This window comes from Rattus norvegicus, chromosome 10, assembly GCF_036323735.1.
Source record: "Rattus norvegicus strain BN/NHsdMcwi chromosome 10, GRCr8, whole genome shotgun sequence".
NCBI classification, from domain to species: domain Eukaryota; kingdom Metazoa; phylum Chordata; class Mammalia; order Rodentia; family Muridae; genus Rattus; species Rattus norvegicus.
This window is the reverse complement of record NC_086028.1, coordinates 2,190,101-2,212,867: the sequence shown is the minus strand read 5'-3', so window position 1 is coordinate 2,212,867 and position 22,767 is coordinate 2,190,101. Positions and strand designations below refer to the sequence as shown.

The 22,767-nt window shown below is 41.8% G+C and overlaps 1 long non-coding RNA gene and 1 pseudogene across 2 annotated transcripts in view; one reads left to right on the top strand and one right to left on the bottom strand.

The window, feature by feature from the left end:
- Positions 1 to 22,767, bottom strand: part of Abcc1-ps1 (ATP binding cassette subfamily C member 1, pseudogene 1) — a 107,980-nt pseudogene that overhangs the window by 43,954 nt on the left and 41,259 nt on the right. The window lies entirely within an intron of this gene.
- Positions 1,054 to 16,035, top strand: LOC134480740 (uncharacterized). The gene is made up of 4 exons (XR_010055499.1): positions 1,054 to 1,904; positions 2,871 to 3,002; positions 11,950 to 12,868; positions 14,667 to 16,035. It is a non-coding gene; the product is annotated as an uncharacterized LOC134480740 (long non-coding RNA).

The window sequence follows — 22,767 nt, the reverse complement described above, 5'->3', positions numbered from 1 at the left end:
GTATCAACAGACTGGATGGGAAACTCATGATTAGAGTAGGCTGTCTCTTCTGCTCTCTGATTGCCTTCTCTCAACTCTTGTTCCTTCATAGAGGCCATTTTGGAATTGAGAGCTCAATGTGCCCATGTTAAATGCTTGAGCTCTGTGCTGGAAATTTCCCAAATTTTGTCAAGTTGGCCTTCTGCCTCTGGTAAAGAGATTCTTTGATAGCTGGTTCAAAATCTCTATGGCTCCTAGAGTTGCCTGTAAGAATCCCAACATTTCTAATCTGACCTTTAGTATAGACTCTACAGCCTCCATTATAGATTGCCAGATCTCTTGCCGGATGTTGAGCCCAGGGCTCTCCACAGTCAAGGCAAGTGTTCTGCTGTAGACTTATGTCCCTTTTGGGTCCCTGGGTCTGCCATGCTTCTCCACATTCCTGGGCGCTCAGCACATTGCTTTATGTGAGGAATGTCTTGCTTTTCCTGTTGCTATAGTTGTCTTCCATTTATTCTTCAAATGATGGATTGGCCTTCCATAGAGAGGCTCTCTCTGAGCCTCATGAACCAACCTGTGCTGCCTTATGTGAACTCCATGGTCATATCCACCTACATTTAGGCGCTGGTTCCAGTTAAGTTTTACATTGTTTCTAGTGTTTGTATAGTCATTGTTGATTGTCTGTCTCAAGAGCCCTGACTATTTGTCTCACACATCCTGCCACTTTTAAATATAGAAGCTCAGACAGTTTCTTTTTTAACCTCTGTTCTCATTTAATTGCAGAATGGGGTGACACTTAACCCTGCCTTGTAGGGTGGTCTTGGAGATGAACTGGTCATTTATATAGTGTATAGAGCAGGGTAACAGCATACCACAAGGTACATGGGTTATCTCTGTTCATATTGGTGTATGTTTCCTGACACATAGTAAATGCTCAGGACATAGCACAGAGTCCATAAGTCATAAAATAGCAAAGCTAGGCTGGGAGTGAAGATCAGTGAGGAACACTAGCCTAGCATGTGCAAGGTCCTGAACTTGATGATTGCCAGCAATGCAACACAAAAGTATATACCTCTTCATAAAGAGTGCTTGATGCATGGTAGATGCTTATTAAAAATGTGCTCAATAAGTGGATGTGTAAAGTGGGGAGAAGAATAACACCACCTTGCAAGGTTGAGGTGGGAATGTAGGAAGGGAAGCTCCATAGTACTTTATAGTGCCCAGCATATACTAGATGTTGGGATAGAAATCTCTGCTCACGTTCGGACAGACCACACCAAGCCAACATTGTTCCACGTGGAAAGGTTTAATGAGAGAAGAAGCATAGAAGAGGCCATGAGCATGTGGAGGGGTGGGGGAAGGGAATGGGGAGAGAAGGAACAAAGGGGAAGAGGGCAAGAGGGCAGGAGCAAGAGGCAAGAGAACAAGAGCAAGAGAAGAGAAGAGAATGAGGGCAAGCAGCCCCTTTTATAGTGAGTCAGGATGCACATTTGGCTGTTGCCAGGTAACTGTGGGGGTGGAACTTAGACAGAATACCGACAGTAGGTGCTCATGAAATACTTGTTGAATGGGTGAATGTTGTGGGGCCAATGTTAACTAAAGATTATGGCGTTGCTATGAAGATGGGTTGATAGTGTGTTGTAGTGTGCTTGCATACAGTAGGTACTCAAGCATCTGTTGGGTGAAGATGGAGGGATGAGCTCTGAGGCTCAGGAGAGCAGTTCATGTGGGATGCAGAGATGTGAGGATGTGGGACATGATCCTTTGTAGGAAGAGTGGTCAACTATGCCTAGCTCTCCCAGATGTGGAAAGTTAAGTTTGGATTACCCTTCTCCCCTCTCCCCTGTGTCTTTTGTCTCCTAGAATCCATGTCCAGAATCGAGTGCCTCTTTTCTTTCCAGGATCACTTTTTGGTGGATTACAGGGTAAGGCTGGACTTCCGGATGGGGTAGAGAGTGGGGACATGAATGCAGGGGCTGCATGAGTGCTTCCATGGTGCTCAGCTTCCTTTAACTTCCTCCTGCACTGTCTGCAAGTTATATCTTAAGGTCAATAACTGGCCTTCAATGTTATGAATGCTTGAGTGATTAAGCCACAGGCAGCGAACACCCTTAGCTTCTGGCATAGGCTTTAGCAGGCATGCCTAGGCTCTAGGCTTGCCTTTTGATGGAAGGGATTTGTAACTATTTAGTATGGCATCGCATCTGGCTTGGTTCCAGGACCCTACAGATACTACACTGATTGATGTTCAGTCTTCATATAAAGCAGAGTAGCACTTGCATTTAACCAGATCTGCCTCATCTTTTGAATCATGTCTAGATGGTGCATGACCTCTAATGCAGCATAAATAGCTACCGTGCTGTACTGCTTAAGGAATGATGACAAGGAAGAAGATATCATGCCCCCAAAGACAAAACTTTTCCAACACAGATACAAACTGGCGACATTGTAGCAAAGTCATATATGCATGTCATAGGAAACGCATGAGGAAGATATACATCACCACCAACAAACATCTAGAATTTTCATAGGAAGCAGGAAGATCAGAGGTTGAAGGTCAACCTTGGCTACATAGAGAGTTTGGGGCCAATCTGACCTCCATGAAGCCATGTTTGAAAATAAAATGATTAAATATAAAATTTACAAGTCACATTTGAAACCAGAAATACCTAGATATTTCTTTCTAAATACAGTGTGCACCTGTTTGTCAAGATGTGTCTGTTTTGTTTCCCTAAAAGACCTAGTAGAATTAGCTAATTAATATGCCTTCATGTCCATGTAGTCTCAGATTTTTCTAGTCATGGCTAGACAGCAATAGCAGGTGTGTGAAGGGAGGGCCATAGACTCTTCTTTCAATGCTCATTGTTTCTCCCTTTGTGTCTTGCTTCCAGGATGATGGTGCAGGGCTACCGCCAGCCCCTGAAGAGCAGTGACCTCTGGTCATTGAATAAAGAGGACACGTCAGAAGAAGTGGTACCTGTGCTGGTGAATAACTGGAAGAAGGAATGTGTTAAGTCGAGGAAGTGAGTGTCAAATTTCTGTGTTCTTCCAGGCAGGGCAGACGTAGCCTAGGCTGATCTGTTACCTATCTTTAGCCACCCTGGCTGATTCTGGTTCTGGTTCTAAGGAAACTGCACTCCCTCCCTAGGCTGCAGTTCCTCTTCTCTCAGATGGGGAGTGGAAGTGTTTAACACCATAGGGAGCTCCCAACAGTTCCCTCCTGTACTGTCAGCAAGTTATGTCTTTAGCTCTCCAAAAGGAGAGAGGAGGCTATCTGCCAAGCTGGAGTTGATTCTTCTGGTTACAGTCCTCAGCCTTGCCCTGCTCAGTCAGTCTTTAACTTTTTCCTCTCTGAGCATCTGTTTGGTGTCTTGAATATCCCCTGAATGTTCTTGCTGCGGTTGAATGCTTTTTGTTGAACACGTTAGGCATGGAACTTGAACCCTGGTGTGCCACCTGAGGCCAAGGCCTCAGTGTCCTGGCTGCTTTGGTGCTGAGCTCTGGACCTGGGTTCAGGCATTGGGACAAAGCAGGCAAATGCCTTGCATCTTGGATTGTTTGGTTTTATAGTAAGATCAGAGGGAGTAAAGGGCACAGTGACATAGGGCATTGTTTTAGAAGAATATTCAGGGATTGCTCCTGTAAGAAGGTGGCATCCAAAAACACTCACTCAAAGGAGGGAGTGAACCATGTACATACCCTGGGACAAGGCCTTCAAGTTAGAGGGACAACTGAGGCTTGGGCAAATGACTGAGACTATGAGATGTCTTTGCAGGGGCCCCAGACTAGGCTAGAGAGTTACATTGAAGGCATAGTAGGAGGTCAAAGGCAGATTCTATGCAGGGCAGTGGTGTGGTGAGAATTCTGTTCAATGACAACCACTAGTAGTAGTCTCATTTTTAAATATATTTATACTTGTATGTATAAATTGTGAGTGTTCATTGCCATAGCATGTGCATAAGGGAGATCATAGGACAACTTATGGGAGTTGATTTTCACCCTCTACCCTGTGGGTTCAAGACTGAACTCAGGTTGTCAGGGTGGATAGTGGGTGTCTTTACCCATTGAGCCATCTCACTGGCTCTGAGCCTATCTTTGTGTCTGGCCCAGTATGCTGTTGGCTTGTGTACTGGCTGGTTTTGTGTGTCAACTTGACACACATTGGAGTCATTAGAGAGGAAGGAGCCACATTTGGGAAAAATCCCTCTTTGAGATCCAGCTGTAAGGTATTTTCTCAATTAATGATCAGTGGAAAAGGGCCCAGCCCATGGTGAGTGGTGCCATCCCTGGTCTGGTGGTTCTGAGTTTTGTAAGAAGGCAAGCTGAGCAAACAATGAGAAGCAAGGTAGTAAGCAGTGCTCCTTCATGGCTTCTCCATCAGCTCCTACCTCCAGGTTCCTTCCCCATTTTGATTTTCTTTCCTGACTCCCTTCAGTGATGAATAGCAATGTGGAAGGAAGTATAAGCCAAATAAACCATTTCATCTCCAACTTGCCTTTTGGTCCTGGTATTATATAGCAGTGATGGGAAGCATGACTAAGACAGTTTGTGATGATACTTTGTGGTCTCCTCAGCCTGTGCTCCTCTTATGGTGAGGACATTTTAGTTCGTGTTTCCAGTTGGCATGTATATCAAGTGATTCGGTGGCTGTGAAAAAGAATTTGATAGTGTTTTTGTTTTGTTTTTAAATTAAGTAGTCACTTACTTGTCATTCTGTTTCCAGGCAGATGCCCTAGAGAACTGGAAGCTTAGGTTCTAAAAGGCTTGTCTTGTTTGTGATAGCCCAAGACAGAATCAAATCCAAACGCCTGGTAGAATGTAAGTAGAAGTTGGAATTACTGCTCAGAGCTGAGGGAGGAGACACAAAGTTATTATGCTAAGTGAAAAAGTAGACAGATAGTTGTTCTCCTAGTATTTGATGTCCAAAGGGACTTGAACAACACCACTGGAGGATGTACCGGCAATGTCCCAGTATATCTAATTTAAAGAAAACCAGGGCTGGAGAGATGGCTCAGCAATTAAAGTGCCTGACGCTCTTCCAGACGACTTAAGATTGGTTCCCAGTACTGATCTTGGACAACTCATAGGGCTCCAGGTTTACTCAAGAGTTGATAATCTTGAGAAGAGAGAAGACCTACTGGCCTGCCAGCTCTATCTTGGGGAACTCTGGCTCAAAAAGTTCTTATAGAAGGGGGTTGGTTTCTACATCTAGGCTTGATGGCCATCCTTGTCATCTAGAGGATGTTATCTTCCTGTCAGTTGGCCCATTCTTGAATAAACAATGACCTTGTCTCCTAATTCTTTAGGTAAACATTTTTTTTAATTAAAGAACAGATGGACAAGTCCTTAACTCTGCTTTGATCTTATTTAAAGACCACTGGTGTTCCATGTTCTGATAATGAAAAGCATTCTTTTAGGAAGTTTGGGTACCAGAAGTTGTTCCTTTTTGCTCCCTTTCCCTGTCATAGTTGACTGTAATAGCTCATTTGTCAGCCATTGTAAGGTTGTTTTTGTTGTTGTTGTTGTTGCTGGTGGTTTAGAAGTTACAACATTAAGCAAAGGGGGAGCAGAGTAACCTTACCAGGTACAAATTTGTAAAGAATGGCCATCTAAAAATGGGTAGTGTAAAAGAAAATGAAGTAGCTATTAATTGCTCTAAAAGGTATTGGTTTAAAAGAGTGAGGTATGGTCTTCTTCCCATATCTATAGTTTTAGTTACTTGTGATCAAACATGATCTGGAAATATTAAATTTATAATTTCATTACTAAGTTGTAAATTACACATTATTCTTGTTCCATCATATTCTGTGATCGGAGGTGACAAAATTCTTTTGTCTGCTGTGTCCACACTGGGTATACTACTTACCTGCTAGTGGACTGTTCAGCCATGATCTTGGAGACATGGCTCAGGAGGTAAGAGCACTGGCTGTTCTTACAGGGATTCTGAGTTCAATTCCCAGCAACCACATGTTGGCTTGTGACATCTATAATGTGATCTCATGCCCTCTTCTGGCATGTAGGTTTACATGCAGATAGAGCACTCATATACATAAAATAAATTAAAAAACCCAGATTCTTCGTGCAAGTAAGCCTTAAGTGGTAGCCTAAAGTAGTACACAGGCCTCTTGTTGCTTTAATCCACTGTCTCTGAGGATCACAAGAAGGGTGAGGAGAGTAGAAGTTGTTTTGAGAGTAACAGAACACACTCATATTGTGTCATTTTGCTACAGTATATTATAACTGTTTCTTTTTTTAAAAACTGATGTTTGACTTGTAGGTTAAACTTTTATCATAGGTATTTTTAAGAAAACAGAACCAATAGTATTTATGGATAAGAGGGAGTACTTACATGTGAAAGAACACAATTTGTATAAACTTGTGTCTGTAGCTAGGTGACTCCAGGTTAGTATTTTAGTGGTGTGGATGTCTGGTGGGGTAATTGTCTTTATTCAGGACTGTCCTACGTAGGACAGGACAGAACTACAACATTATATAGTAGGATGGTCACTGGGCTGAGTCACTGTGATTCAGGTTTATGAAACAAGTCTGCTTGAAAACTTGTGGAGTCATGCTGGTTTGTTTTGTGGTTGTGGTGGAGGTGGTGGTTATTTTTATTTTGTTTTACCCTTGAGATAAAGTTTTTTTTCTCTGCTTCTTAGCACACAGCAAAAACTGTTTTATTGCTTTGAAAAGAAGAAATATTGCTTCATCAAACCACAAATAGGCTGACCCATGACAAACTGTGAAGTGGATCCCACCTTGCCCCTGTGTCTTCCTTTGAAATGTACTATTGTGCCTGTGAGTAATGGGCACTTGCTGTGCATAGAAGGGGGCCAATATCAATCAGGATGTGGTAGATGGTGTTTAATGTACTTCCTGTAGGTGGCCTCCCAACAGATATGTTCAGAGTGAAGTTAAAAAGCAGAGAGCAATGAAAGTTATTATTCTGTTTTCTGCCTTCTTTTTCTTTCTTTTTTAAATTTTTATAATATTGTAATTATTTTATTGTTTGCAGGGTTTATTGTATACATATATCATGAACTTACTCCCATCTACCTTCAAATGTCTCACTATTTTATACATAAACATTTTACAACTGTATACTGATACTTCAGGTTTTTGGGCCTTTTTTTTTTATTTTCCTACAATTCATTTTTTCTTGATTTTTTTCAATTCACTTATACATAGTTTACTTCAGGAAATTATGATATACAGTGGTGTCCTAAAGTTTCAAATTGCTTCAAGGCCCACTTCTCCTCATATCAACATTTTTTTTTAATTTAGAGAATACTTTATTAGTTTTTGTAATCAAACCCACGTATATAAGACCTTACATATTTAATACAGTGTGTTACCCCTGTACAAATGGAAAAAACTTAAGTTCAACATTTCTAGACCAATATGGCTGTTAATTTCTGTACAGTGCCAACTCAACACAGTAAATGGGGATACTTTTTTCGAAAGTTGACAGCAGAGCTAAAGTTTCAAAAAATTCAAATTATATATCTGTATATATATATTTATATAAAAAGACCAATAATAGCAGTGTGTTATAAATCAACAGTAGCAACAGCTTTTCCAGGTTCTGCAGTCATCTGAACAAAACTGTAGAGACATCCAGCACACTCCATTAAAAAAAAAAAAGTAAAAAAACAAAACTCGAGAAAACAGCACAGTTCTGTTACTCTTGTGGTACCTGGCACCATTTTTTTTTTAAATTAGCTTCTCAATCATCATCTGGAAAGAAAACATTCTGAGCAACATCATTAAAAACAGCTCTGATAAAGCACGGTCACTACTACGTATCATAAAGCAGGTACAAGCTATTTTACATCCACAGAAGTATGATACAGTACTGTCCTACATCTATAATACTACAGGATACAATTTAAAAGGCATTATTTGAGACTTGATTCTACTTTTCCAGCAGAGGGCCCAAAGGATGGTGTGACACAGCTTTGTAAAGAAACATACTCTAGACAGGATTTCCTTTCACTAGTGGCACAGTTCTAAGGATTCATTCTCTCCATGAATGTCAGCTAAAACCGTTATTAAAAAAATGAAATATCCCTAGAACAAAACCGTATAACCACCGGATTCACATGAAGATGACCTAGTGGAGACAAGCTGGACCTCACCTTACCAACAAGCTATCAAATCTGTTATGTTTAAACAGTGAGACCTCCAAGGAAGGAGATGCCAAGTAGTGCTTCAAAGCTTCGGACCACAATCAAACACAGCATCCTTTTCAACAGAATCAGAAGCTCATCTGAATATGCTCAAGGATGCTGACATCAACATTTAATCATCTCCTCACTCATCCAGGAAGAGGGGGAGATCAGTTACTACTGTACTTTATTGTGTTCAACCAAATCACCATGTTACAAAAATAGCAAGCTGCCATAATAAAAAATAAGGCTCCTCTATCCAGCACCAGATAGCATCATTTTGCTTTCAAGCCTAGAAATTGCACACTTGTATATAAACCAATAGAAGATGAGGATTGAGAGTTCATCTTGGTGGATTTTTCCTTTGATGAATATGAAGTGTCCTTCCTTATCTTTTTTGATGACTTTTAATTGAAAATTGATTTTATTTGATATTAGAATGGCTACTCCAGCTTGCTTCTTCTGACCATTTGCTTGGAAAGTTGTTTTCCAGCCTTTCACTCTGAGGTAGTGTCTGTCTTTGTCTCTGAGGTGTATTTCCTGTAGGCAGCAGAATGCAGGGTCCTCGTTGCGTATCCAGTTTGTTAATCTATGTCTTTTTATTGGGGAGTTGAGGCCATTGATGTTGAGAGATATTAAGGAATAGTGATTATTGCTTCCCGTTATATTCATATTTGGATGTGAGGTTCTGTTTGTGTGCTTTCATTCTCTTTGTTTTGTTGCCAAGACAATTAGTTTCTTGCTTCTTCTAGGGTATATTTTGCCTCCTTATGTTGGGCTTTACCCTTTATTATCCTTTGTAGTGCTGGATTTGTAGAAAGATATTGTGTAAATTTGGTTTTGTCATGGAATATCTTGGTTTCTCCATCTATGTTAATTGAGAGTTTTGCAGGATACAGTAACCTGGGCTGGCATTTGTGTTCTCTTAGGGTCTGTATGACATCAGTCCAGGATCTTCTGGCCTTCATAGTTTCTGGCGAAAAGTCTGGTGTGATTCTGATAGGTCTGCCTTTATATGTTACTTGACCTTTTTCCCTTACTGCTTTTAATATTCTTTCTTTATTTTGTGCGTTTGGTGTTTTGACAATTATGTGACGGGAGGTGTTTCTTTTCTGGTCCAATCTATTTGGAGTTCTGTAGGCTTCTTGTATGCCTATGGGTATCTCTTTTTTTAGGTTAGGGAAGTTTTCTTCTATGATTTTGTTGAAGATATTTACTGGTCCTTTGAGCTGGGAGTCTTCACTCTCTTCTATACCTATTATCCTTAGGTTTGATCTTCTCATTGAGTCCTGGATTTCCTGTATGTTTTGGACCAGTAGCTTTTTCTGCTTTACATTATCTTTGACAGTTGAGTCAATGATTTCTATGGAATCTTCTGCTCCCGAGATTCTCTCTTCCATCTCTTGTATTCTGTTGGTGAAGCTTGTATCTACAGCTCCTTGTCTTTTCTTTTGATTTTCTATGTCCTGGGTTGTTTCCATGTGTTCTTTCTTGATTGCTTCTATTTCCATTTTTAATTCCTTCAACTGTTTGATTGTGTTTTCCTGGAATTCTTTCAGGGATTTTTGCGATTCCTCTCTGTAGGCTTCTACTTGTTCTCTAAGGGAGTTCTTTATGTCTTTCTTGAAGTCCTCCAGCATCATGATCAAATATGATTTTGAAACTAGATCTTGCTTTTCTGGTGTGTTTGGATATTCCGTGTTTGCTTTGGTGGGAGAATTGGGCTCCGATGATGCCATGTAGTCTTGGTTTCTGTTGCTTGGGTTCCTGCGCTTGCCTCTCGCCATCAGATTATCTCTAGTGTTACTTTGTTCTGCTATTTCTGACCGTGGCTAGACTGTCCTATAAGCCTGTGTGTTAGGAGTGCTGTAGACCTGTTTTCCTGTTTTCTTTCAGCCAGTTATGGGGACAGAGTGTTCTGCTTTCGGGCGTGTAGTTTTTCCTCTCTACAGGTCTTCAGCTGTTCCTGTGGGCCTGTGTCTTGAGTTCACCAGGCAGGTTTCTTGCAGGGGAAAAGTTGGTCCTACCTGTGGTTCCAAGGCTCAAGTTTGCTCGTGGGGTACTGCCTAAGTCCTCTCCGCGGCGGCAGCAACCGGGAAGATCTGCGCCGCTCCCTCAGGGAGCCTCCGTGCACCAGGTTTCCAGATGACGTTTGGTGCTTTCCTCTGGCGTCTGGATGTGCACAGAGTGCAGTCTCCTCTGGCCTCCCAGGCGTGTCCGCCTCTCCGAAGGTCCAGCTCTCCCTCCCACGGGATCTGGGTGCAGAAAACTGTTTATCGGGTCTGTTTCCTTCGGGTTCCGGTGGTGTCTCAGGCGCAGGGGTCCTGCGGCTCCCGGGCCCTCCCCTACGGGAACCCAGAGGCCTTATACAGTTGCCTCTTGGGCCAGGGATGTGGGCAGGGGTGGGCAGTGTTGGTGGTCTCCTCCGCTCTGCAGCCTCAGGAGTGCCCACCTGATCAGGCGGTGAGGTCTCTCTCCCACGGGGTTTCGAGATAAAGTTTTGGCACATAACCCTACCTAGGCTGCTATTTTCTTTCCCTACATAGCTGAGGATGACCTTGAATTTCAAGATTCTCCTGCCTTCATCTGCTAAGTGCTGGGATGTTAAGTATGTGCAAATCATGCTCAGCAAGATGGCTAGTTCTTAGCTTCTGCATGTAGCAGTTGGCTCCACTCTAAGTGTATTTCTTTGGAGTTGGAGAGATGACTCCAGGGAGAAGAGGTCATACTGCTAGTGTAGAGGACCAGGGTTCAGCTCCCAGCAGCACATCAGGTAGCTCACAACCACCTGTAACTTTGGTTCCTGGGGATCCAACACTCATTTCTGGCTTTCACAAATACCCGCACTCACAGAGTGCATAAACTCATGTAGGCAAATGCAAACACACATAAATAAAAAGTCTGATTTTTATACATAATGTGGCATCATGGTCCAGCTTGTTCTTTGCATGTGGCTATCAGGTTTCCTATTACCATTTTGGTTTGTTTTGTTTAATTTTAGAGAAGGCCTTCCTCTGTATGTAGCCCAGGGTCATTTTCAACTCTTGTCAGTCCTCCTGCCTTACTTCTCAAGTGCTAAGACTGCAGGCCTGAGCCACTTTGCCTGGCCTATCACCAGTTTTTTACAGAAATCATCTTGTTTCTGGACCTTTAATTGTGGGCCCAGACTGATATCTGTGTGGCTTTCTTGTTTCTGTCTTGACATCTGTCAACTTCATCTTCTCTTTCAGTATGGCTGTAGCTTATCTGGGTCTCTAATTCCCATTTCAGATTTTAGAATTGAGCCATCGTTTTCTGTGATGTGAAGCAGCCAGCCGAGCTTCCGATAGAGCTTGTGAGTCTGTAGAGGTGCTTGGGGCCACCATGCTGCCCTGGCTTTCAGTTACAGTCTCTCAGGACTGTGTGTCTGTAGCTGAGCTTGGGGCTGCTGCTCTGCACCAGGCTCTCATTCTGCACATCTGTATGAGGGAGTTGGGACTTCCACCTTATGTCACTCATTGTTGCCTCCAATTTGTGACTTCTTTTTCCCAGCTTCCCCAGCACTGGAACTGCAGTCTTCTTCCACCACACCTGGCTTACTATGAGCCCTGCAAAAGAGGAACTAGCTTTAGTATTCCTACAGCTGTAGCCAGAAGATGGTCCAGGGAGAATCTCAACCCACAGCTCCCAAGTCCAGGGTCATACTCACTGCATTAAGCTTGACTGTATGGTGACACGTCTTGGGTTCTGCTCTTCTTTACTCTCTTGACTGTGGGCTGCCTCTGGTAGACTGGATAACTGCTTTACCCTCCTCTCATTATAGGCAGCCTGTACAGATTGTGTATGCCCCTCCCAAAGATCCCACCAAGCCTAAGGGAAGTTCTCAGTTGGATGTGAATGAGGAAGTGGAGGCACTGATTGTCAAGTCATCCCACAAGGACTGGGACCCCTCTCTGTTCAAGGTGTTGTACAAGATCTTTGGGCCCTACTTCCTCATGAGCTTCCTGTACAAGGCCCTTCATGACCTGATGATGTTTGTGGGCCCTGAGATCTTGGAGTAAGAACTCTTGCCTGACTACCTGCTTCCCTGTAACTTCTTGGGTGGTCCTGTCATATGTGGGATCAGGATTGTTACCTACCCCTTACCTTCATCTTCACTGTCTTTGCTTAGTTACTATATGAGTTGTAGCCACTTTGATTGCAAGTCACAGAAGCTTCTCGAATCCAAAGTTAGGAGGATATGGGGCTGTCTAGATCTCATGAGTATCTGCAACTGGAAACCAAGAAGGCAGCAAGGGGGCCTCTGCCATCTTTCTGTCACCTTGGTCTCAGTGTGCTCTATTTGATTACCTTTGAGTGATGTGCTGGTGGGGAGACATAACTATCAGTATGGTGAACCCAAGGCAGAGGTCCCTGTTGTAAGAATCTGGTACCTGGCAGTTATATCACCCTATAAGGTAAAGTGTTGTCTGATGGGTGGCTCAGGTGGAAATCACTATGTTGTCTTGCAAGTACTTGCCCTTGCTGTATGTATCACACTCAAATCTCCCTCCCATCCCCACAGATTGATTATCAACTTTGTGAATGACAGGGAGGCCCCTGACTGGCAGGGCTACTTGTACACAGCACTGCTGTTTGTCAGCGCCTGTCTGCAGACACTGGCACTCCACCAGTACTTTCATATCTGCTTCGTCACCGGCATGCGCATCAAGACTGCTGTGGTGGGCGCTGTTTACCGCAAGGTAGGCCAGGCACCACACCTAATCCTGTGACCCCAGAATCCAGGGATAGCTAGGCTGGGGCTCTCCAGGACCTGTGGAGATTTCCAGCTCAGCATCCTCAGCAAAGAAAGGATGGGGGCTGTGGGGGTCAAAGATAGACCTCATAAAAGTCTCTTAATAAAATGGCTCTCGGTGGCTCATGCGTGGGATTATCAGTGAGTCCACGTGCTACCTGTGTATGGGTAGCTAAGGTTCTTAGACAGCTTGGCACTCTTTGATGAAGTCATGGATAGAAATCCAAGTTCAGAGCCTGGGGAGATGCTAACTAGGTAAAGCGCAAGCTTGACAACCTGAGTTTCGATCTCCAGGACCAGGTAAGGTTGGCAAGGTAGTGCATGTGTACACAAAATACACTGAGCAGTGAGAAAGGAGAGTCCCTAGAAGCTCCCGAGCCAGGTAGCCTTGGATACAGTAGTGAGGAGACCCTGTCTCAAACAGTTGGGAGGCTAGGACTACACATGTGCACTGTGGATGCATTTGTCTGCATGTACATATTCATACATGTGCATGGTTTTTATTTTTATTTTCTAAAGCAAAGCAGTCTATGTTAAATGTTTTATTTCCACACTGTGGATTTGCCTTCACTTTCACCCACATTTGAACTGAAAGTATGCTGCTTCTTTTTTTTTTAATGTTTTTTTATTAATTGTTATTTCTATAAGTACACATAGCTATCTTCAGACACACCAGAAGAGGGCACCAGGTCTCATTACAGATGGTTGTGAGCCACCATGTGGTTGCTGGGAACTGAACTCAGGACCTGTGGAAGAGCAGTCAGTGCTCTTAACCGCTGAGCCATCTCTCCAGCCCTGAACAGTATGCTTCTTGAGTGGGGGCAGACAAGCTTTGCATTTTTTTATTTCTTTTACCATGCTGGAGGTGCACAGGATTGGCAGGGACTGTCCCACAGAGCTTGGGCCATAGTCCTGCTTCTTGGTTGTCATTGTTGTTAAGTTTTTTTCCCATAATTTTAATTTTTATTGAAAATAGCTTTTTTTCATACAGTATTTTCTGATCAAGTTTTCTCCATTTTCAGCTCTTTCCAGATCCTTTTCATCTGCTCAAATCCATACTTTCTTTCTCTCATTAGAAAACAGGTACCTTAAAGGGACCTAGTGATCTCCTGGCCCACTCATGTCCTAGCCATAGTGCCATGGTGCTCACAGGCTGGCAAGAGAGGCAGTTCTCCTAGTGCTTCTCATGCCTGATTACAAATTGCATTCATCTGTTAGCTCGAGTCCTGGTATGTAGGCAGTACCCAGACCAGGGGGACCTTGAAGTCAAGGTTGTCGTGCTCAGAGGCATAGGGATATTTTAAAGGCCCCTGACACCTCAAGACACTTTAGGTGTCACAGCTTGGGATGAGGGCATTTTCTGGGTAGATGCTAAGGACTGTCTTATAGTCAGTTATGCAGACTGGCCAAACAAAACATGATTTGACTCCTAGTGTCAGGGTAATAAGGTCAAGAACCTTGTGTTAGGATCTGAGGCCAACAGCATGGTCATAACCTTGAGCTGCTTAGAAATCCAGAATCCTAGCTTAAGCACAGACCTGCTGATTAAGAACCCTCATGTGGCATGCCTACATATGAAGTGTACAAGGTCATGGTTTAGAAAGTGCCTGGAAGAACTCAGGGTGGAGAAAAGATACGCACTTACTGGACTACTGTCCAGAGTCTTGTCCAGGGTCTGGGGAGAGTCCATGACCCTTTGTCTTCATTTTGTAGGCTCACCTCTTCCTCTCTCCTGAATCCCACAGGCTCTTGTGATCACCAATTCAGCTAGAAAATCGTCCACAGTTGGAGAGATTGTCAACCTCATGTCCGTGGATGCCCAGCGCTTCATGGACTTGGCCACGTATATTAACATGATCTGGTCAGCCCCTCTGCAAGTCACCCTAGCCCTCTACTTCCTGTGGCTGGTGTGTGTTTTCCCTTGGTCTTCTTCTTGTGCAGGCAGGGATGGCCTTGACTAGGCACTGACAGGGAGGGCATGGGTGGGAAAGAATGTATCTTGCATTCATTTACATTTTATTTTCTGGGCTATTTGCTAATTTCTGATAATTTTTTTTTTTTTTTTGGATTTCAGCCAGTCATGCCCTCTTGGGTCCACTGGCCGTTTTGTTTTGTTTTGTTTTGTTTTGTTTTTAAGATTTATTTATTAAGTACACTGTAGCTGTCTTCAGACACACCAGAAAAGGGCATCAGATCTCATTACAGATGGTTGTGAGCCAACATGTGGTTGCTGGGATTTGAACTCAGGACCTCTGGAAGAGCAGCCAGTGCTCTTAACCGCTGAGCCATCTCTCCAGCCCAATTTCTGATAATTTTATTCCTTTCATGTATCATTAGGGATTAGTTTCGTTTTGTGAGTTGGTAGGTGTGCATTGTCATGTCTTTGTCTATGTGGGCTATAGGTGCTCTGTGTGTGTGTGTGTGTGTGTGTGTGTGTGTGTGTGTGTGTGTGTGTGTGTGTGTGTGTGTATGAAGTAGACCTCAGGTGTCCTCAATCTTTCTCTCTCTTACTGAGCCTGGATCTCACTGATTTAGTTAGGGTTGTTGGCCGATGAACTCCAGACTTGGCCCCCCATCCTGCCCCCGCTTCCTGCTCCAGCACTGGAATGACAGATGTACACTGTTACACCTAGCTTGCTTGCTTTCTTTCTTTCTTTCTTTCTTTATTTATTTATTTATTTATTTATTTATTTATTTATTTATTTATTTTCTTTAGAGGTGACAGATGTACACTGTTACACCTAGCTTTATTTTTATTTATTTATTTTCTTTAGAGGTGACAGATGTACACTGTTACACCTAGCTTTATGTATTTATGTATTTATGTATTTATGTATTTATGTATTTATGTATTTATGTATTTATGTATTTATGTATTTATGTATTTATGTATTTATGTATTTATGTATTTATGTATTTATGTATTTATGTATTTATGTATTTATGTATTTATGTATTTATTTATTTATTTATTTATTTATTTATTTATTTATTTTCTTTAGAGGCAAGGTCTCCCTATACAGTCCTTGCTGCCCTGAAACTTGCTGTCCTTAAACTCACAGAGACCCTCCTGTCTATGCCTTCACAGTACTGAGATTACAGACATACATCATTATGATCAGCTGTGTTAGTCTTTCCTTGAAGTATATGGAATTGACATTTTTATGTAAGCCAATTCTGTCCCATTGTCCCATGTCAAATGTGAAACAAACTCATTTGTTAGAACCTAAGTATATTGGGCAGGAGCCTCTTGGTTGTAAGCAATAGAAATCCATCTTAGCCTGGGCAGACAAAAGGAATTGTAGGGGAGTAGTACTCATTCCTAACAATCCGGGATCCCCAGGTATGTATGGATCCTAGAGAACTGCAGCATTTGAACCATTCAGGTTTGCTTTGGTTACTTTTGGCCCCCACTTTCTAAAATTGGCTTCATAATGGCTTGTGTCTTTTTTTTTAAATTCACTCCACACTTTATTTCTGCACTCCTTTTTTTATTGGATAGTTTATGTATTTACATATCAAACGTTATCCTCTTTCCTGGTTCCCCCCTCTACATACCGCTCCCCCTGATCTATGAGGGTGCTCCCACTCCACATCACCACCCTGGCATTCCCCTACACTGGAGAAACGAACCTTCCTTGGATCAAGGGCTTTTCCTGTTATTGATGCTGGACAATGCCATCCTCTGCTGCATATGTGGCTGGAGTCATGGGTCTCTTCATGTGTACTCTTTGGTTGGTGGTTTAGTCCCTGGGAGCTCTGGGGTGGGGGTCTTTGGTGCTGAATATGGGATGGATCCCCAGGTGGGGCAGTCTCTCCATGACCTTTCCTGTAGTCTGCTCCACTGTTTGTTCCTCTCTTCTAAGAATTTTGTTCCCCCTCCGAAGAAGGATTAATGCATCCACAGTTTGGTCTTTCTTCTTCTTGAGCTACCTGTGGTCTGTGAATTATATCTTGGATATTTTGGGCTAATATCCTCTTAGATGTGAGTGCATACCATATATTTACTTTTGTGATTGGGTTACTTCACCCAGGATGATATTTTCTAGTTCCATCCATTTGCCTAAGAATTTTATGAAGTCATTGTTTTTAATAGCTGAGTAGTACTCCATTGTGTGAATGTACCACATTTTCTGTATCCATTCCTCTGTAGAAGGATATCTGGGTTCTTTCCAGCTTCTAGCTATTACAAATAAGGCTGTTATGAACATGGTGGAGCATGTGTCTTTGTTATATGTTGGACCTTCCTACTTTTGGATGTATGCCCAGTAGTGGTATAGCTGGGTCCTCAGGTACCACTATGTCCAATTTTCTGAGGAATCTCCAGACTGATTTCCAGAGTTGTTGTACCACTTTGCAATCCCACCAACAATGGAGGAGTGTTCCTCTTTCTCCACATCCTTGCCAGCATCTGTTGTCATCTGAGTTTATTATCTTAGCCATTCTCACTGGTGTGAGGTGGAATCTCAGGGTTGTTTTGATTTGCATTTCCCTGATGACTAAGGATGTAGAACATTTCTTTAGGTGCTTCTCAGCCATTCAATATTCCTCAGTTGAGAATTCTTTCTTTAGCCTTGTACCCCATTTTTAAATAGGGTTATTTGGTTCTCTGGAGTCTACCTTCTTGACTTCTTTGTATGTATTAGATGCTAGCCCTCTTTCAGATGTAGGATTGGTAAAGATTTTTTCCAATCTGTTGGTTGACATTTTGTCCTATTGACAGTGTCCTTTGCCTTACAGAAGTTTTGCAATTTTATGAGATGCCATTTGTCAATTCTTGATCTTAGAATATAAGCCATTGGTGTTTTGCTCAGGAAATTTTCCCCTGTGCCTACATATTTGAGGCTCTTCCCCACTTTTTCTTCTATTAGTTTGAGTGTATCTGGTTTTATGTGGAGGACCTTGATCTACTTGGACTTGAGCTTTGTATAAGGAGATAAGAATGGACCATTTTGCATTCTTCTACATGCTGACTGGCAGTTGAACAATCACCATTTGTTGAAAATGCTGTTTTTCCTCCCACTGGATGGTTTTAGCTCCTTTGTCAAAGATCAAGTGAGCATAGGTGGATTCATTTCTGGGTCTTCAGTACTATTTCATTGATCTACCAGTCTGTCCCTGTACCAATACCATGCAGATTTTTTTTTTAATCACAATTGCTCTGTAATACAGCTTGAGGTCAGGGATGGTGATTTCCCCAGAAGTTCTTTTATTGTAGAGGATAGTTTTCCTATCCTGGGTTTTTTGTTATTCCAAGTGAATTTGCAAATTTATCTTTCTAACTCTATGAAGACTTGAGTTGGAATTTTTATGGGATTTCATAGAATCTGTTGATTGCTTTAAGCATGATGACTATTTGTACGATATTAATCCTGCCAGTCCATGAGCATGGGAGGTCTTTCCATCTTCTGAGATCTTCTTCAATTTCTTTCTTCAGAGATTTGAAGTTCTTGTCATACAGATCTTTCACTTGCTTGGTTAGAGTCACACCAAGGTATTTTATATTATTTGTGACTATTGTCAAGGGTGTCACTTCCCTAATCTCTTCCTCTGCCTGCTCATCCTTTGAGTAGAGGAAGGCTATTGATTTGTTTGAGTTAATTTTATACCCAGCCACTTTGCTGAGGTTGTTTATCAGGTTAAGTAGTTCTCTGGTGGAACTTTTGGGGTCCCTTAAGTATACTATCATATCATCTGCAAATAGTGATATTTTGACTTCTTCCTTTCTAATTTGCATCCTTTTGACCTCCTTTTGTTGTCTGATTGCTCTGGCTAGGACTTCAAGTACTATATTAAATAGGTAGGGAGAGAGTGGGCAGCCTTGTCTAGTCTCTGATTTTAGTGGGATTGCTTTCACTTTCTCTCTGTTTAGTTTGATGTTGGCTACTGGTTTGCTTTTATTATGTTTAGGTATGGGCCTTGAATTCCTGATCTTTCTAAGACTCTTATCATGAAGGGGTGTTGAATTTTGTCAAATGCTTTCTCAGCATCTAATGAGATACTCATGTGGTTTTTTTTTCTTTGAGTTTGTATATATAGTGGATTACAAATTGATGGATTTCCATATATTGAACCATCCCTGCATCCCTGGGATGAAGCCTACGAGAATTTTATTGAGTATTTTTGTATCAATATTCCTGAGGGAAATTGATCAAAAGTTCTCTTTCTTTATAGGGTCTTTGTGTGGTTTAGGTATAAGTGTAGTTGTGGCTTCAGTGAACGAATTGGGTAAAGTTATTTTTGTTTGTATTTTGTGGAATAGTTTGAAGAATATTGGTATTAGGTCTTCTTTGAAGGTCTCAGAATTCTGCATTAGACCCATCTGGTCCTGACTGCTTCTATCTCTTTAGGGGTTATGGGGTTGTTTAGATGGTTTACCTGTTCCTGCTTTAACTTTGGTACCTGATATCTGTCTAGAAAATTATCCATTTCTTCCAGATTTTCCAGTTTTGTTGAGTAAATGCTTTTGTAGTAGGATCTGATAATTTTTTTCATTTCCTCACTTTCTGTTGTTATGTCTCCCTTTTCATTTCTGATTTTGTTAATTTTGGATACTGTCTCTGTATCTTCTGTCTAGTCTGGCTAAAGGATTTATCTATCTTGTCATTTTTCTTAAAGAACCAGCTCCTGGGTTTGTTGAGTCTTTGTATAGTTATTTTTGTTTCCATTTGATTGATACCAGCCCTGAGTTTGATTATTTTCTGCTGTCTACTCTTCTTGGGTGTATTTGCTTCTTTTTGTTCTAGAACTTTCAGGTGTGCTCTTAAGCTGCTAATGTATGTTGTCTCCAGTTTCTTTTTGGAGGCACTCAGAGCTATGAGTTTTTCTCTTTATACTACTTTCATTGTGTCCCATAAGTTTGGGTATGTTGTGCCTCTATTTTCATTAAATTCTAAGAAGTCTGTAATTTTTTCTTTGTTTCTTTTTTTCCAAGTATCATTGAGTAGAGTGTTGTTCAGCTTCCATGTGTATATGGGATTTCTTTTGTTTTTGTTGTTCCTGAAGACCGACAGGCCTTAGTCGCTTTGTGTTTTCTTTAGCTCTGGTCCTGTGTTACTTTTAAGAACAAAAATATAGGGAATAACAATCGAAATGTAAATAAGAAATACTCAAGTTAATAAAGAAAAAAAAGCTAGTTTATTTGTTTTTAGAATACTTATATACAGAGTTTGTCCAAATCATGTGGGGAATTCCACCCACAATTTGGAACTAGGTAGAAATAAACAGAAGTCTGTAGCACCAGGCACAGTGCATGACAGACATATATTACAGAAGTTGCTAGTTACTGGAGGTCTAAGGCTACAAGTAGAGATCTTAACAGACAGATGGTATAAAGATATAATGCTCTAATAAGTCTTACAGGATACTCATATTCTTTCTAACGTGGACTCCACAGGAATTTTGGGTTAAAGTCCTGGTTTGATAAGTTGCTTACTTCTTATTGGTATTGGAATTGATAGGAGGTGTATAATTTGTTTTATGAATTATCTCGCTAAAGGCCATATGGCTTAATGATGCCAGCTAGCAAGGATTTGTGGTTACTTTTGATATTTACCACAACAGAAAGCTTAAGTGGGCTCCATGGGAATTTTGGGTTAACTTCTGAAATGACAGATTAGAAAAGCCTAAAGAGGCTCATACACTATTGTTTAGTTTACTTCTTTTTAAATTTTACTTCTGTTTCAATTTTCATAATGGGTGTGATTTGAGACTTGTTCTATTATTCCTCTGGGAGAGAGTACAAGATACAAGCTTTTCTGGTTACAGACTACAGAACATAGTATTTTGGGAGAAAGGTTATGTCTTTGTGTTTTTTTTTTAAAGATTTATTTATTTATTATATTTAAGTACACTGTAGCTGTCTTCAGACATACCAGAAGAGAGCATCAGATCCCATTACAGATGGTTGTGAGCCACCATGTGATTGCTGTGATTTGAACTCATGACCTCTAGGAAGAGCAGTCAGTGCTCTTAACCACTGAGCCATCTCTCCAGCCCCCCCCCCCCGTCTTTGTGTTTTTAAAAAGGGTAATTAGGCTCTGGACACCTTCCAGAGTCACATGGATCAGATTTAATAGAGGAGACCGCCTGAAAAACTAGATTCAAGAGAATCAAACAAAAAGTTATCTAGATGATGCTGAAACTTTTGTCTTGAGAATTATATTTTGCAGAATGTGCCTGCTTGGATTCCTGATCGCAAGAACTTTCAGCTGGGTCCAATCAAGACACACATCCGGCTGCAGCTTTCGCTCCATTTTCCCTCCCCCCTCCCCCCAAGGATATCTCAACACTCACATACAGCTTGAAGAAGTTACTGAAGAGTCGTCACCCCGATTTCCTGGACTTTGGAGGGCTGAATGTGGTTATTTTAAGGTTGGTTTTATGAGGAATTTAGAAATGGTCATACTTTAATGGGGAAGATTAGCTAGAATTGATTTGTACAGCCATAATCTCATTTGGTAACTAAGATAAAGTCATATCCTTACATTGGTATAGAACTTATTTGCTACAAAATTTTAAAAGTACAAGGTTTGGACCCAGTCCTTCTACTGATGCCATTACGAGCTTCTGAACTGAAATAGGAATTAGGGCACTCAAGCTGCAGGTCCCCTGCGGTCCAGACACCACCCAGATCTGAAGGGAGAGACCTGGTCAACCAGCTCCCTGCACCCAAATCCCATGGGAGGGAGAGCTAAACCTTCAGAGAGGCAGACATGCTTGGGAAGCCAGAAGAGACTACACTCTGTCCACATTTCTGACTCTAGAGGAAAATGCCTAGCACCTTCTGGGACCCCTGTGCACAGGAACCCAAGAAAAGGTGGGGCAGGCTTTTCTGGTTGCTGCCCTCATGGAGAGCTGAAACGCAGCCCCAGAGAAGCAACTTCAGGCCTCACACCAGAGGTAAGACCAACTTTTCTGCTCTAAGTGACCTGCCTGGTGGACTCAGGACACACAGAGGCAAAATTCCTCTGGAACTGGACGCTTCCTGTTTCTAGCCAGAGCCTGAACCTCGCTGATCCTGGCCCACAGCTCCCTGCTCCCACACCCTGTGGGAGAGAGAACACATCACACAGACAGGTGGGCACTCCTGAGACTGTAGGGCAGGAGAGACCGCCAGTACTGCCCACCCTTGCCCACATCCCTGGCCCAATAAGAAACTATATAGGGCCTCTGGGAACAGGAAGATAGGGGCACTCAAGCTACAGGTCACCTGCATTCCAGACACCACCCGGATCTGAAGGGAAAACCCTTGGTCCTGCCAAGACTGAACCCCCAGTGAACGGGATTGTTGGGGGGAGGGCAGTAGTGAGAGGAGGATGGGGAGGGGAACACCCACATACAAGGGGAGGGGGAGGGGCTGGGGGATGTTTGACTGAAAACTGGGAAAGGTAATAACTATTGAAATGTAAATAAGAAATACTCAATTTAATAAAGATGGAGAAAAAAAAACCTCTATAACGAAAGTCTTCATGTCTAGGAATATGTAAAAGGTTCAGATCTCTCTGAAAGAATACATATTTATCTTAAGTAACAAGATTAGGAAACTAAAAATAAATCATTATAAATATATCAAAAAATAAAATAAAATAAAATAGGAGTTAGGGGCCAAATAGCAAATTCATGGCTCCTAGTTCACCATTAGAGTCTTTTAAAAATATTCTTGTTAGAAATGTCTGAGGATAGTTAATAGACAACAGTCCAGATCACCTTATATAGATAGATGGTTTTCAAAACATCAGAAATCCACAAAATATGACATTTAAAATTATTTATCTTTTGTTGAGACATATCTGCTCCTAACAGTTCCCCTTTGGCAGATTTAAGGAAGAAATGGAACAACATCTC